At 45.2% G+C, this 13,323-nt stretch overlaps 1 protein-coding gene across 1 annotated transcript in view; it reads right to left on the bottom strand.

Moving 5' to 3' along the window:
• Nucleotides 1–13,323, bottom strand: part of LOC123517456 (serine/arginine repetitive matrix protein 2-like) — a 153,213-nt gene that overhangs the window by 38,286 nt on the left and 101,604 nt on the right. Inside the window, 1 exon segment of the mRNA XM_045277522.1 lies at nucleotides 8,236–8,268. The gene's annotated coding sequence lies outside the window, so the exon portion shown is untranslated.

Here is a 13,323-nt window from a genome sequence, read left to right as displayed (position 1 = left end):
AGCGCCATAGTGGGAGCATCTTGCCTTCAGATCCACGTGGCAGAGCGAATAAGCCTGAAGCACAACCCGCGACCACGTCAGGTAAAACTTTTCCACGCTCAAGTAGGAGTAATGTTCTCACTTGCTGGCTGCTTCACAACTAACTGGTGAAAAGTGACGTCTAGGAAAGCTTTGTCGACCATCCTGCCTACACTTCACTGCCTCCAGGTACGGTTTTCTTTACTCATTACTCTCACATCCATGAACCTCGTCAGCTGGTGGGAAGCACATGTCCGCTAATGAGGCCTATTGTGTTGTGTCCTGCGGGGGCTTGTCAAGGGAAACTGTGATATTTCTCCGTTTTCCAGCGAGATTTCTAAGTTACAAATTGTTTTCTTCGAGACTCCCCAAGGTGATAATCCATTTGTGTTTTTCTATTATGTCCCTCGCCTGTCAGTCTCACCCCAAGTAAAGCCATAATATTTGTCTATTTCTAAGCTGCAAACTGTTTTCTTTACTCCTTCTGGACTCCCCAAGGTGATAATCCACTTGTATGCTCTTCATTTCTTTTCTTTACGTCTCTCGTGTACTAATCCCACTCGATGTAAAAGTATAATTCTTACCAATTTTTCCAGCATAATTTTGAAACCCTCTTTTAAGCAAAATTACAATATCAGCTGGGTTTTTTTTCTTAACACGAGCTCAAGGTGATAAACCACTTATATTCTTTTCTCTCACTTTCTATACTCTTTCCTTCATGTTTCAGGTAAGAGCTTTCTTCTCATTGCTCGGGGCAGGAAAACAAGATGCCTTACAGTCCTGGAAACCTTCACAGGAATGGAAAAACGTAGGAACACTTTCTTTTAAAAAATTTTGCCGGTAGTTGTGTTGTTAATGGTGAGTAAGAAACGCTTTCTCACTCTTCTCGAAGTTCTCACGCGTGTGGCCATGACTCCACCACATCATAACAAAGGAAAGTACGTACAGTGTGTGTGGAACTTTCGAACATCGACCTGGTAGTGTAGCATAAAAGTTGAATTACTGTCAACATGAGATCTTCACTAATTCCACACTCTGATTCCTGCATAGAACGTATACATTTTTTTCCATCTGGCAATATACAGAAGTGATGCTGGCGAGACAGAACTAGGCCTTTAATATTATAACTGCTTGCCTCTCTCTCTCTCTCTCTCTCTCTCTCTCTCTCTCTCTCTCATGCAGTCAGCCATCTATAAAGTCCTTCATCCTTCTTTTCGCACGCCCTGCTGTCTATCTGTCCGGTAAGGTAAAGTAGAAATAAATAAGACACTGTGAAATGCTAGTTAGAATTATTCATATCTATCCTTACCTAACCTAACCTAACCCAACCTATGCTACCTTACCCTATCCTAACCTAACCTGCATAGCATCCGTCCTTCCTTCCTCCATGACGTCCTGCAGTTCATATCACCATTAGCACGAAATAAAGGTAAAAAAGCCACCACACCCCAATTCTTTTCCTGGCCTGTTCCTGCTACTCGTCTCTGTGTGCCATCCACGATTAAAGTCACTAAACATCAATTCTTTTCATGGCCTGTTCCTGCCATTCGTCTCTGTGTGCCATCCACGATTTCTCCGGCACGTCTCGAGGGCTCAATGATGCGTCCTGACCTTTGCACAGTTTGGTCTTGCTCTTCATCGACCTCTCATGCCACGATTCACTGCGCTGCTCGTGTCTGCTTCCTTGCTTCCTTGCTGGCTGGCTTGTTTCTTGCTTACCACTTACCTTCATTGGTGTTTTTCTTGTTGTTCACTTGTTTGCTGGTGTTAGTCTGTGCTTAGTTCGTTCTATCGTTTTGTTTATCACTTTTTTCGTCATATTTTTGTTTTACGTCGTTTTTATTTGGTGTGTTTTTGGTTATTTTTCTTGCTTAACACTAGATTTTATTAATGTTTTCTTTTAGTTCAGTTGTTTCTAGAGTTTTTATTCTTTTTATGTGTGTTTTGAGTCGTATTTCTTTCCTGGCTCCTCGTGTTTACTTGCTTGTTTCTTGCTTATTTCTGATCTTTATTGCGGTTTCTTATACTTCACTTAGTTCTGGTGCTCTTTGTTTGCTTCGCATTATCTCGTGTTTTACTCGTGCAGCTTTTCTCTCGCTCTCTTTTTCTCTCAAAAATTCACGGAGGATAATTCCCTTTATGATGGAAGGAAGAGAAACTTTCCCTATTTATAGAGTGAAAGTTGAGATTCCTCGCCGCAGGATGACGGGATGACATCAGCCTCGCCTCGCAGTAATAACCATCGCACAAGTCTATGGTCGAGTTACTTTCTTATTTACCCGACAATTTAGCGCCTGGAAAGCGTATCTTAATCAACAAGTCCGGAGGAATAGTACGTCTCTCTCTCTCTCTCTCTCTCTCTCTCTCTCTCGTAAAAAGTGATTGAAATGATTCCACAGGCGAGAAGAACGAAGGGAGTTGTAATAATGAGAGGGACGCACACAGCCCTCGCACCAACACCCCGGAGCGAGGCACGAGAGGAGGCGGGGAAGTGCAGGGCGTGGGCATCTGGGAGACATCAACGCTGACACACAGAATGATCCACCCTCCCTCACGCAGCCCAACACGTGCCCACCGCAACACCACGGGTCATCGGGCGCCCTCGTAGCCCCTGGTGATGAATCAAAATTTCCGGTTGAGTGAGGGAAAGAAGAGCCACACGTGACCTGCCATTGTGTTGCCGCCGAGACAAAGCGAGGAAGGAGTTGCCAGCCTCACCACGTCCGCCCTCCCACGGCTTTCTACCTCATCGCTGAAAACCCGCAATGACAACACCAACAAAAGGCAGGTGTAATCAAGGCACAATAAATGATGGAGAGTTGTACCGCCACCTCACTCGCCTTCTTTTGTCGAGCGTCTGGCCGCCACGGGGGTCAAGAGTCACTGGGTGGAGGGAGGCGCCAAGGAATCCCACGCCGGCATCATTGTCATTACTAAGGAAACGCAGTGAAATAAGGGAGAACCACAGGAATCCATGAAGCCTACATGTGGCAGTCCTTCTATAGAATATACTTAAACTTATCTCCACTTATCATTGTCATCCATAAAGTGGTGCAATCTTCGTTCAAAGCTCCGTAATGGTTTAACAATCAGAGCGTTGAGAGGAAAACTGTTTGCATGGACTCACACATGCAAAAGCTGAGAAAATGAGAGACTATTACTATCTCACCCATTTCTTTTAAGGTCAGAGAAATATTCAAGAGATTGTAGCATATATATAAAAAAAAAGTCTGAAAAGTGATTATTAGATACGTATGATCCAGGAATGAAGAGATTCAATGTGGCGGCCTCATTTCCACTGCTAGTTTTCTTAATCACGTGAGAAGGAGGACCTGTACACGCACGTCACCACTGACTTACACACAGCAGCTTCTACCACGCTAATAATTCCGGGTCAGAGTTCGTTGTTAAAATGCATGCACGTGAAAAAGTAAAATAAGAAAGAGAAAAAAGATGATTTAAGAGGTAGCGCTAATGAAGGGCACTTTGTGGTTACTGAATAATTACCGTCTAGTAATTGCACTGCCACTTAACAAGACTGTGAATTCTCTTAACACAAGCTGGGAAGGAAAAGACAACACACACACACACACACACACACACACACACACACACACACACACACACACACACACACACACGCAGGCCTGACAAGCACCATCCATCTACGTCACCTTGTAAACAAGACACCTCACTGGTACTCAATCCATCGCTCAAAGTAATACAAGATTGACTGCCCTACGGTGCCGCTGGAAGGTGACGTGACGAAGACAGAAGACAGGCAATGCGTATATGACAACACCAGGAGACTGAAGGAACAAGGAGCGAACACAGCATTACAAAGCACGTAGTTGAGAATGAGAAAGAGAAGTTTCCTGAGGCACCTTCCCTGTCTCTCTCTCTCTCTCTCTCTCTGTGTGTGTGTGTGTGTGTGTGTGTGTGTGTGTGTGTGTGTGTGTGTGTGTGTGTGTGTGTGTATCATTCTTCGGGTGTCTACATTCATTAGCGGAGACAAGAGTGCATCAAATACTCCTGTCAAATTGAATAATCACTGTAGCCTCTCAATGCGAGGATAAGATTAAAGGTTTTTCTCATTTCCTCACCTTCTCAAGCTCCCAGTGCCTCCTTCTCCTCCTCCAGTACTTCAACCTCCTTCTCTTTCTTCAGTCTTAAATGCTTTCTTTTTTGGCAGTTTCCATTATATTCTCCCAGCCTCCTCCTCCTCCTCGGTGTCCAGTAACAACTTCTCCCTTTACGTAAGTGAGAACATTCCTGGTGCATGAATTTCACGGTGGGTTGTGCCAGTCAGGGCTAATTAAAGGGATCATGGCTGGCTCCGGCGACGCCCCTGCGCTCCACAAAGGCTGGCGGGGGATGGGAGGCAGTGGCGCTGCGTGGGGAGGACGGCCCAGAAAGTGCTTCATGTTCCCAGTGTTGTTGAGCAGCGCACGTGTTGTCTGGAGCACGTATATGGAACTCGTGCATCATTACTTCGACTTAGAGACGTGATACTGCGTGTAATTAGCGACTCCTGCCTTTAGTTAGTGTCCACAGTGATGCTTTCAGACACTCATGCTCTCTTACGTACATATATGCATACACGCATGCTCTCACACACTCACGCACACACGCACACGCACGCACACAAACACGTTAATTAAAAGACAAGTGCACGCTCTCAGGGTCATGTGTAAATTAGGCCATGCCTGTGAACGTATATACGCATGCACAAACACCCGCGCACACGCACACGCACACACACACACACACACACACACACACACACACACACACACACACACACACACACACACACACACACACAGGGAAGCAAATTATTAGGCGTTTCCGATGTGATTCTGCACTAACCCAGACCGGCTATCTCTCTCTCTCTCTCTCTCTCTCTCTCTCTGCATTCCAATCCCTTAAGAGAGCTCGCCAGTTTTGGGTCAGCTGTACTTTCGCTCCCTTAACCTGCAGGTCTTCGTGTGCCGCCCAAATTACACAGGAGAAATAATACAGTTCCTCCACCGCCGCCATCTGGTCACCTGCTCCCCCGCACTACGAGAAATAAGGCTTGTAGTACGAGTGGTGGTGGTGGTGGTAGAAGTGGTAGTTATTAGCGCTTTTTTTTCTTTCTCTCTGTCTCTGTCTCTATGTCTCTCTCTGTCTCTGTCTCCATGTCTGTCTCTTTCTCCTTTCCATCCCACTTTACTAAAATAGGGGTCCTTTCATTTACTTCCGTCAGTAGCCACATCCATCACCACCACCACCACTACCACCACCACCAATCCTCACAGCGTTACCAGAGCGGAAAAAAGTTCGCTCATCCGCGCTCCATTAGCTACAAGTGACCGATCGCGCCTCTCCTTCTATCAGGGACTCCGTGACGGTACCTACCTACCTAACGTTCACCTGTTCCCTTCTGTTCACCTGTGCCACGTCCTCTCTTCACCTATTCTTCTCTGTTCACCTGTGCTACGTCTCCTAATCACTTGTCTCACGTCTTCTGTTCACCTGTACCACGTCTCCTGCTAACTCCGATCCCGCTCTTACTTGTGCCAGATCTGCGGTTTAAAGTGTCTCTGTGTGCTTGTGTGTCTGTGTGTCTGTGTGCTTGTGTGTCTGTGTGTTTTGTATGTTTTGAGTTGTGTGTTTGCTTGTCTTTGTGTCTCTGTATGGTTGTCTGTTTGTCTGTGTGTGTGTGTGTGTGTGTGTGTGTGTGTGTGTGTGTGTGTGTGTGTGTGTGTGTGTGTGTGTGTGTGTGTGTGTGTGTGTGTGTGTGTGTGTGTGTGTGTGTGTGTGTGTGTGTGTGTGTGTTAGTGTTTTGTTGTATGTCTGTTTGTTTGTTTGTGTGTTTGTGTCTTTATGGTTGTGTGCTTGTCTCTGTCTTTCGTTCTTTCTGTCTGTCTATAATTTTTTTGTTTTATTTTTTGATAAGGAAATATGTCTGTTTCTACATATGTGTGTCAGTCCATCTGTCTATTTCTTGTCTGTTTATCGAAGCGTGTCTGTCTGTCTGCCTATCTCCTCTTATACTTTCATTTCGCTCCTCTATATTGTAATCTTTTCTTCCATTTATGACTCTCTTATTATAACTTATCTTTTCCTCGTATCACATTTCATAACTAGTGTCAGCTGCTTCAACCATCACCACCACCACCACCACCACCACTGCTACTTTTACTTCGACTACCAATAATATAATTAGCCTAATAGAGAGAGAGGCCCACCCACACTCGAGACTGTGATGACGAGACTGAATATTCAATCTCTGTTTAATCTCAGCCCCCACTCCCACCACCACCACCACAGCCGCCGACATGCCCGAGACAAGGCGTGACGCGGCGAAAACTAACTGATCAGGTGTTGAACATTCCCAGCGATTGGAAGACAACTGGAGCCGCCGTCACACCAACGAAAGCCGACAGGTGAGACGAGGAGGAGGAGGAGGAGGAGGAGGAGGAGGAGGAGGAGGAGGAGGAGGAGGAGAAAAAGAGGGGTAAAAGAAGGAGGAGGAGGAGAAGGTAGACAGTCAGTTTTTAGGTAGTGTTGCAGCATTATTCTATCACTAGGTTAAATCAGTGACGAAACGGTAAAAGGTCAAATTTCACGCCTCACCGCCTTGCTGCGTCCATCTCCTCCTCCCTAAACAACTGGCGTGCTTCATGCAACACCCGCACAGCCAGCAAGATGAGCGCGACCCACTGAGGCACCAAATGGGAGGCGGAGTGCGTGTGTGGCTGCTTGACGGAGAGAATGGAGTGTGTGGAGCTAAAATTCTGTGGTGATGACCCGGGTCGACGCAATCAGGCGGCGGCGGGAATGTGGCGGTGAGCGAATCGTGCGCAAAGTGCCTCTTATTTGTGGTGGAGGCGCAGTGGTTGGTGGCAGCAGATGTTGGGGATTGGTGTGGAGAAGGGGGACAGTTAGGGGTAGTGGCTGTAGTTGTGGGAGTGTGGAAAGGCGTAGGTGTGTTTGTGTGATGGTGAAAATTAATGGAGCAGGTAAGAAAGGATGGGAAGGTGTAGCTGTGAAGGGGGTAGGTGTGTTTTAGGTAAGAGGTGCTGAGTAGGAAAGCGGAGTCTAGTTTTGCGAGGTGTTTGTCTCAGGTGGTAAGAGGAACAAGGAGTAGGTGTAGATAGCGGGCGTGCAGTGGTCGTGTCTGTGTCAGGTAAGCAGCAGGAGTGAGTGTGTTTATTTTAGGTAAGAGAAAACGGTGACTCTTTCGGCCACTTTAAAAACCCCTTGTTCTCTCACCACGACAATTTTTCAAGTCCCCATAGACGACTAGCCGGGTTTTCAAGACAGTTTCTCCTTATGATCGACTAGAAATCTTGCTAATCCATCACCAGAACCATAAAAATACCCTTAAAAACATGAATATCTTCAACTAGAGCCTTTGGAAATAGCTGTCGTGAGAGCAAAGCGTTTCTGAATATGGCTCTTTCTCTCAGGTAAAAGGGGGCGGAGGAGTGTGTTTGTCTCAGGTAAGGAGGAATGAAGAGCAGGTGTGGAGATCGTGTAGTTGTAGTGCGGAAGGTGTGTCTGTCTGAGGTAAGAGGGAGGAATGGGCATGTTTGTCTCAGGTAAGGAGCAGCAGGTGGGGTCCGTAGCGTCACTGTTGTCATAGAGTGTGCACAACTATGTAATGTGTGTGGTAACTCTATATTCCTGCCCCAGCGCTGCGAGGTGGAGGTACAAACAGGTGCGAGGCGTACACTCGGTGGTAGCATTAAGGTGTTGAACTGAATACCAAGTCCATTACGTAACGCGAGAGTTGTACGTGGAAAACATAGGAAAAAAACAGAGGTACTGCCATGCACGGGGAGCTTTAAACCAGAACACTGCATATCAAGTCCACTAAATTGTTATGGAAGAGCAGATTTGTGGACTGTGTTACTTACTATATGCACCCTCAACACTCCATTACCTATGTAACAATACTAAATATGAGTAAAGTATTGAAGCCCTTTGTATTCACCTATTATGTAAGAGATTACGTATGTCTTACGTTACAGTATGGACCCTCGTCACCCGTCTTTCCTCTCGTCCCTTCTTAACATTGTCTATCTACTTAAGTAACCGTTTTTTCACATGTACGTGGAATTATTAGGTCATTAAATCCCTCTGCGTTCATCTAAATATAAGCCGAGTACGTTGTTCTTTTCTTTAATACGTAGGCATTAGTACAACAGTATTAAGTCTCATACATACCTTCGGCAGCACCAACCCTTAGCTCCTTTCGATCTGAAGAGAAGACAAAACTGTTAAAATGGCGCCAAGATACATCAACATTCACACACACATAAATAAATACATAAATGAATTAATATCTCCAGACCCCAATACTAATTCAACACTCAGTAGACATATACAAGGCTTGGACTAAGAGAGAGTGAGAGACAAGCACAGAGAGACAGAGACAGAGAGACAGAAACCGAGAGACAGGGAGAGGTACCGGGAACATCCTTCTCTAGGAATTCTCAGGAGTGTGGGAGATGACAGTTAGCAGTGGGGTGACGTGACGCTCCATTACTTCTGCCTCCTGCCCAGCCTGGGAATCTCAGAGGCCCAGGATGTGATTACTCAAAGAAACAACCTCATTAGTGACAAGTGGAGCACCGGTAACGCAGCGAGTCCCCAAGGAAAAAGAATTAGGCAGCGCAGTCCCCCGCAGCGGAATATAAATAGGAGTAATACGTGCTGTAATTACTTCTATGTGCAAAAGAGTGCACGCGGAAATGTACTAAACGAGCACGCACGCACGCACCTCGACACTCATGCATTTAGGAACAGTTGGCTCAAGTAGTGGTGTCATAAAACATGGTGGATTTCACGGCTGCAGGGAAACATATACGGGGTTGATATACGGGCTAACTTTATATCGAGAGCTCCTCAATGGTTAATAAATACTAGATATAATAAATGAACGTGTAATGATGCTATAGATCACAGTGAACTTAATATCTACACATTAACCTCTTCAGTACTGGGACACATTTTTACCTTGAGTTTTTTGTAATTTTATGCCATTTTATTGACATTAGGAAGGGTCTATGGAGGTCAGAGGATTAATGGCCACAGACTTCACTATTTTAATCCCCCACATAAGTTTCTGAAGCTGTTTAAAATCACCAAATAACAAGCAGAATGAATATGGAAACGGGTCATGGTAGTCAAGGGGTTAAAAAGTGGATCAATATAAGGACTAATGAAATGGTTTATACTAATAATCCCATAAATACTAACAAGAATTGTGAATGTGATGAGTGACGGTATTACACATCTGGGTCAATATTCAGAGCGCTTTGCTCTCTCATCACGATTGTTTTCCAAAGCCACAGAGATGATTAGCGGGATTTTCAAGTGTTTCTACAATTACTAATGTAAAAATCTTGTCACTTTACCTCTAGAACTGTAAAATCCTTTAAAAACTCGTGTAAATATAAATAAATATAAATAGTAGCCAGATACACTCACAATGCGGCCTTAGAATAACAAAGGCTAAACGCGTAACATAGGAGTACTTTTCGTGAGAGGCAGCGATCTACGAGTGACCACAAGATCCCCAGTGACGGCGTGTAACGTATGGGACACCACGCCGCGGCAGGCACGAGGGTGGTGGCGGGAAAAGGGATAACCTACGAGGCTGAACTTAACAGAATAAATGAGTTACTCGACCGCAAAGTGGCCGGCTAAGTGGGAAATGACCTGAAGATGTGACAGAGGAAGGAAGGAAGGAAGGAAGGAAGGAAGGAAGGAAAGGAAAGGAAAGGAAAGGAAAGGATAGGAAAGGAAAGAAAGGGATGAAGGAAGAAAGGACAGAAAGAAAGGAAGGAAGGAAGGAAGGAAGGAAGGATGGGATGAAGGAAAAAAAGAAGGAAGGAAGGAAGGAAGGATGGTTGGAAAGAAAGGAAAGAAGAGAGAGAGAGAGAGAGAGAGAGAGAGAGAGAGAGAGAGAGAGAGAGAGAGAGAGAGAGAGAGAGAGAGTACTAATCTTTAAACTAACACTCACACCCACCCACAATACACACACACACACACACACACACACACACACACACACAAAGTCAGGCCAGTTCGTCCCGTCCACCAGATGGCATCCACCAGACTCTTACTTCCCCCAGCAAAAGAAAATCACTCAGCATTTTGAATTAATTGCTTCTCGTGTGTATTCTTTCTTCTCCACTTTCTTCTGGCTCGTCTCGTCGGTGTCCTTTTATTAATCCCCAGGCACGGAATTCATTGGCCAGCGAGAGGAGACACCAGCTCGCTACCCTATAATCATATTTTCCCCGCCACCTGTCGTTTTCTTATGGTCGATCAGGGAAAACGGAGAGACGAGGTGGTGATCAGTCAAGGGAGAAGAGACGTGGCTGAGAAAGACAGAAACAGAGAGACAAACAGAGAGGGAAGGGACTGAGGGTAAGAAAAGTAATAGAAGACGGTGTATGTTATCTTTTTTTTTATATTTTGTTTGCTTTTTATGCGAGGAAGAAGAGGGAGGAGTGATAAATGGCATTACTTTAATTTTTTTTCATCTTTTCTGATGCACAACAGAAAAAAATAGAGAAAGGGAGGGAGGGGATCGAGGGTAGGAAAAGAAATAGAAGGTGCATGTTATCGAAGAGGAGGAGGAGGAGGAGGAGGAATTAAGGGGAGAAAATGTAGAGGCTTAGGGAAATGAAGGAAGGAGAGGGAGGGAGGAAGGGAAAAGATGGGAAAAGTCTTACTGCATGTTATCTATTTTTATATTTTGTTCCCTTTTTATGCGAGCAACAAGAGAAGGAAGAGAAGGAAGAGTGATAAATTGCTTTTTGTTTTTAATTTTTTCTTTGCTTTTTCTCATGCCCAGCAGAGACAGACTAAATACAACAACAAATATAGGAAAAGGAAGCTTGCTCATTGTATTTCCAAAGTGTAGCACTCGTATTGTATTGAATGTATTGTTATGTATTATTTATTTATCTATTTATCCATTTTCTCTGTCTGTCTGTCTGTCTGTCTGTTTGTCTATCTGTCAGTCTGTCTGTTTGTCTATCTGTCCGTCCGTCTTTCTGTCTGTTTGTATATCTGTCTGTCTGTCTGTCTGTCTCCCTGTCTGTCTGTCTGTTTGTCTCTCTCTCTCTCTCTCTCTCTCTCTCTCTCTCTCTCTCTCACCCCTGCAACACTCCTCATCTCCCTTCCGGCATCAGGTAGTGGAGTCCCCGACGCTAATGAGTCCCGATACACCTGCCCAGGGCGCCACACTGATGCAATGCTATTGACGCGGGTTGATGAAGGGACTCATACTTAGACAACACCTCAGTTCAATTTCCGCCCCATCACTACTCATACGGTGTTCCCAGACTCACCTGAAGCTCACCTGTCAATCAACGTAGATAATGAAGGCAATTAATATTCTTTTTCGCAATCGACTGAAGTGTTTTCATCATTTGTTTTTTCTAGTTGGTTATATACGTAGTTGTTTTTTTCGAAGAGTAAAATTAAAGGTATATTTCTATGCTATAAACGTAAGCGAAGTTGCAACAAGGCATGAGGTAATAATATTATTTTTCGTAATCTACTGACGTGTTTACATTATTTGCCTCTTAGTTGGTTTTATACTTTTTTTTTTTTTCGAAGGGTAGAATTAAAGGTATATTTCTATGCAAAACACGTAAGGGAAGTTGCAACAGGACATTAGGTATACTCGTTTCTGTTCCCGTACAAAATACACATGACTATACAGTATCTCTATATACCCTTTCATACCTCAAAGCTACAATATTTCGCACAATTTTCTAATAGATATGTATTTTTAGACAACACAAATAACATGCTCTACATCCAGATCTTACTCTTACTCTACACTATGCACGTAGTTATTCCTGTTGCATCACTTCCTTTCCTCTTGCTTCTCCTCCTCTTCCACGACACTACCTATTAGCGCAGACTTGTACCGCTGGGAAAGTCACACCACACGAATACCCGCTAGGAGTTCAAACCGTGTGTCGTATTACTCCATTGAATCTTTCGCCAGCAAGACAACACTACTTATTATTACTACATGGTGAACGGCGCTCTGTAATTCAATCCCATGATGTATAGACAGGAAGTAAAGAACCACCAACACTACTACCACCACTACCACCACCGCCAGCCTGTGAGTCTTGTGAACGGGGCGAAGGTAAAACTGTCACATGATGAGGAGTGTCACGGTATACAGGTAACGGCAGGTGTGCATCGTGGAGGCCTCAGGTGTAATGTGTGTCACGAGGCGAGGAATGAAGATGAGGAAGGGAAATGCTAAATTATGGACCAAGAGAGAGAGAGAGAGAGAGAGAGAGAGAGAGAGAGAGAGAGAGAGAGAGAGAGAGAGAGAGAGAGAGAGAGAGAGAGAGAGAGAGAGAGAGAGAGAGAGAGAGAGAGAGATAATGAATGGTTTTTGGCGCTGTAACAAGAGTCTTGAGTGGCTGAAAGGCAAAAAGCTGGGTACGTGTATGTAGCCTTGCCTTGTAAACACCTTTATGAGAGAGAGAGAGAGAGAGAGAGAGAGAGAGAGAGAGAGAGAGAGAGAGAGAGAGAGAGAGAGAGAGAGAGAGAGAGAACACCCCCTCCCCCACACTAAACAAGCCTCTGGTCGCCTGTCACACCGCCACACCGTCACACGCCCTGCCCGTCGGTACTTACTCACTCTTCACTCTTCTTCGGCCACACCGCTCTAGCCACACGCTCCAGATGGTGTTGTTTTCCATTTCCTGCGAGTATTATAATGAGGCCAGCTGGTGGAGGAGGAGGAAGAGGAGGAGGAGGAAAAGGAGGAGGGGTAAGCTGTCTGTCCACCCTTCCATCCCTCCCTCTACCCCCACAGTCCTCAACTCCACTCCTCCAACTCCCTAAAGGGTTTCATTTTGCTCGCACAATTAAACAAGACTTAGTAACACAGCCTCTGGGACTGTTTGCCTTAGCTTCGTCATGCTGTATCCCACCCACTGTCATCTCATTTCTATCGACGAACATAAGTCATTGGGGAGTGATTTTCTTCCACTTGCCTGCGGGGACTGGGGGAAGGCATGGAGGGACGGGCCGGGGACGAGACTGGGCGGGGACAATGGGGGGCGTCACGGTCCGTTGTGTGCGAGTATAAACTGTCGGGGTTATTTCGTGTTAACTACAAGAGGAGCTGGTTCACGTGAGAAGCCTTGGTGGAGTCTAGAGTAGAGCTAAGTTTAGGTAGTCATATTGTGCTTGCCTGTGTCTATGAGAGTTTCTGAAGTTGAGAGACAAAGAGGAAGGAGAGGACAGGTGACTGGAGAAGGT

The sequence above is a fragment of the Portunus trituberculatus genome, chromosome 42 (assembly GCF_017591435.1).
Source record: "Portunus trituberculatus isolate SZX2019 chromosome 42, ASM1759143v1, whole genome shotgun sequence".
NCBI lineage: Eukaryota > Metazoa > Arthropoda > Malacostraca > Decapoda > Portunidae > Portunus > Portunus trituberculatus.
Note: the sequence above shows the minus strand (reverse complement) of the source record. Positions and strands in the feature narration are given on the sequence as shown.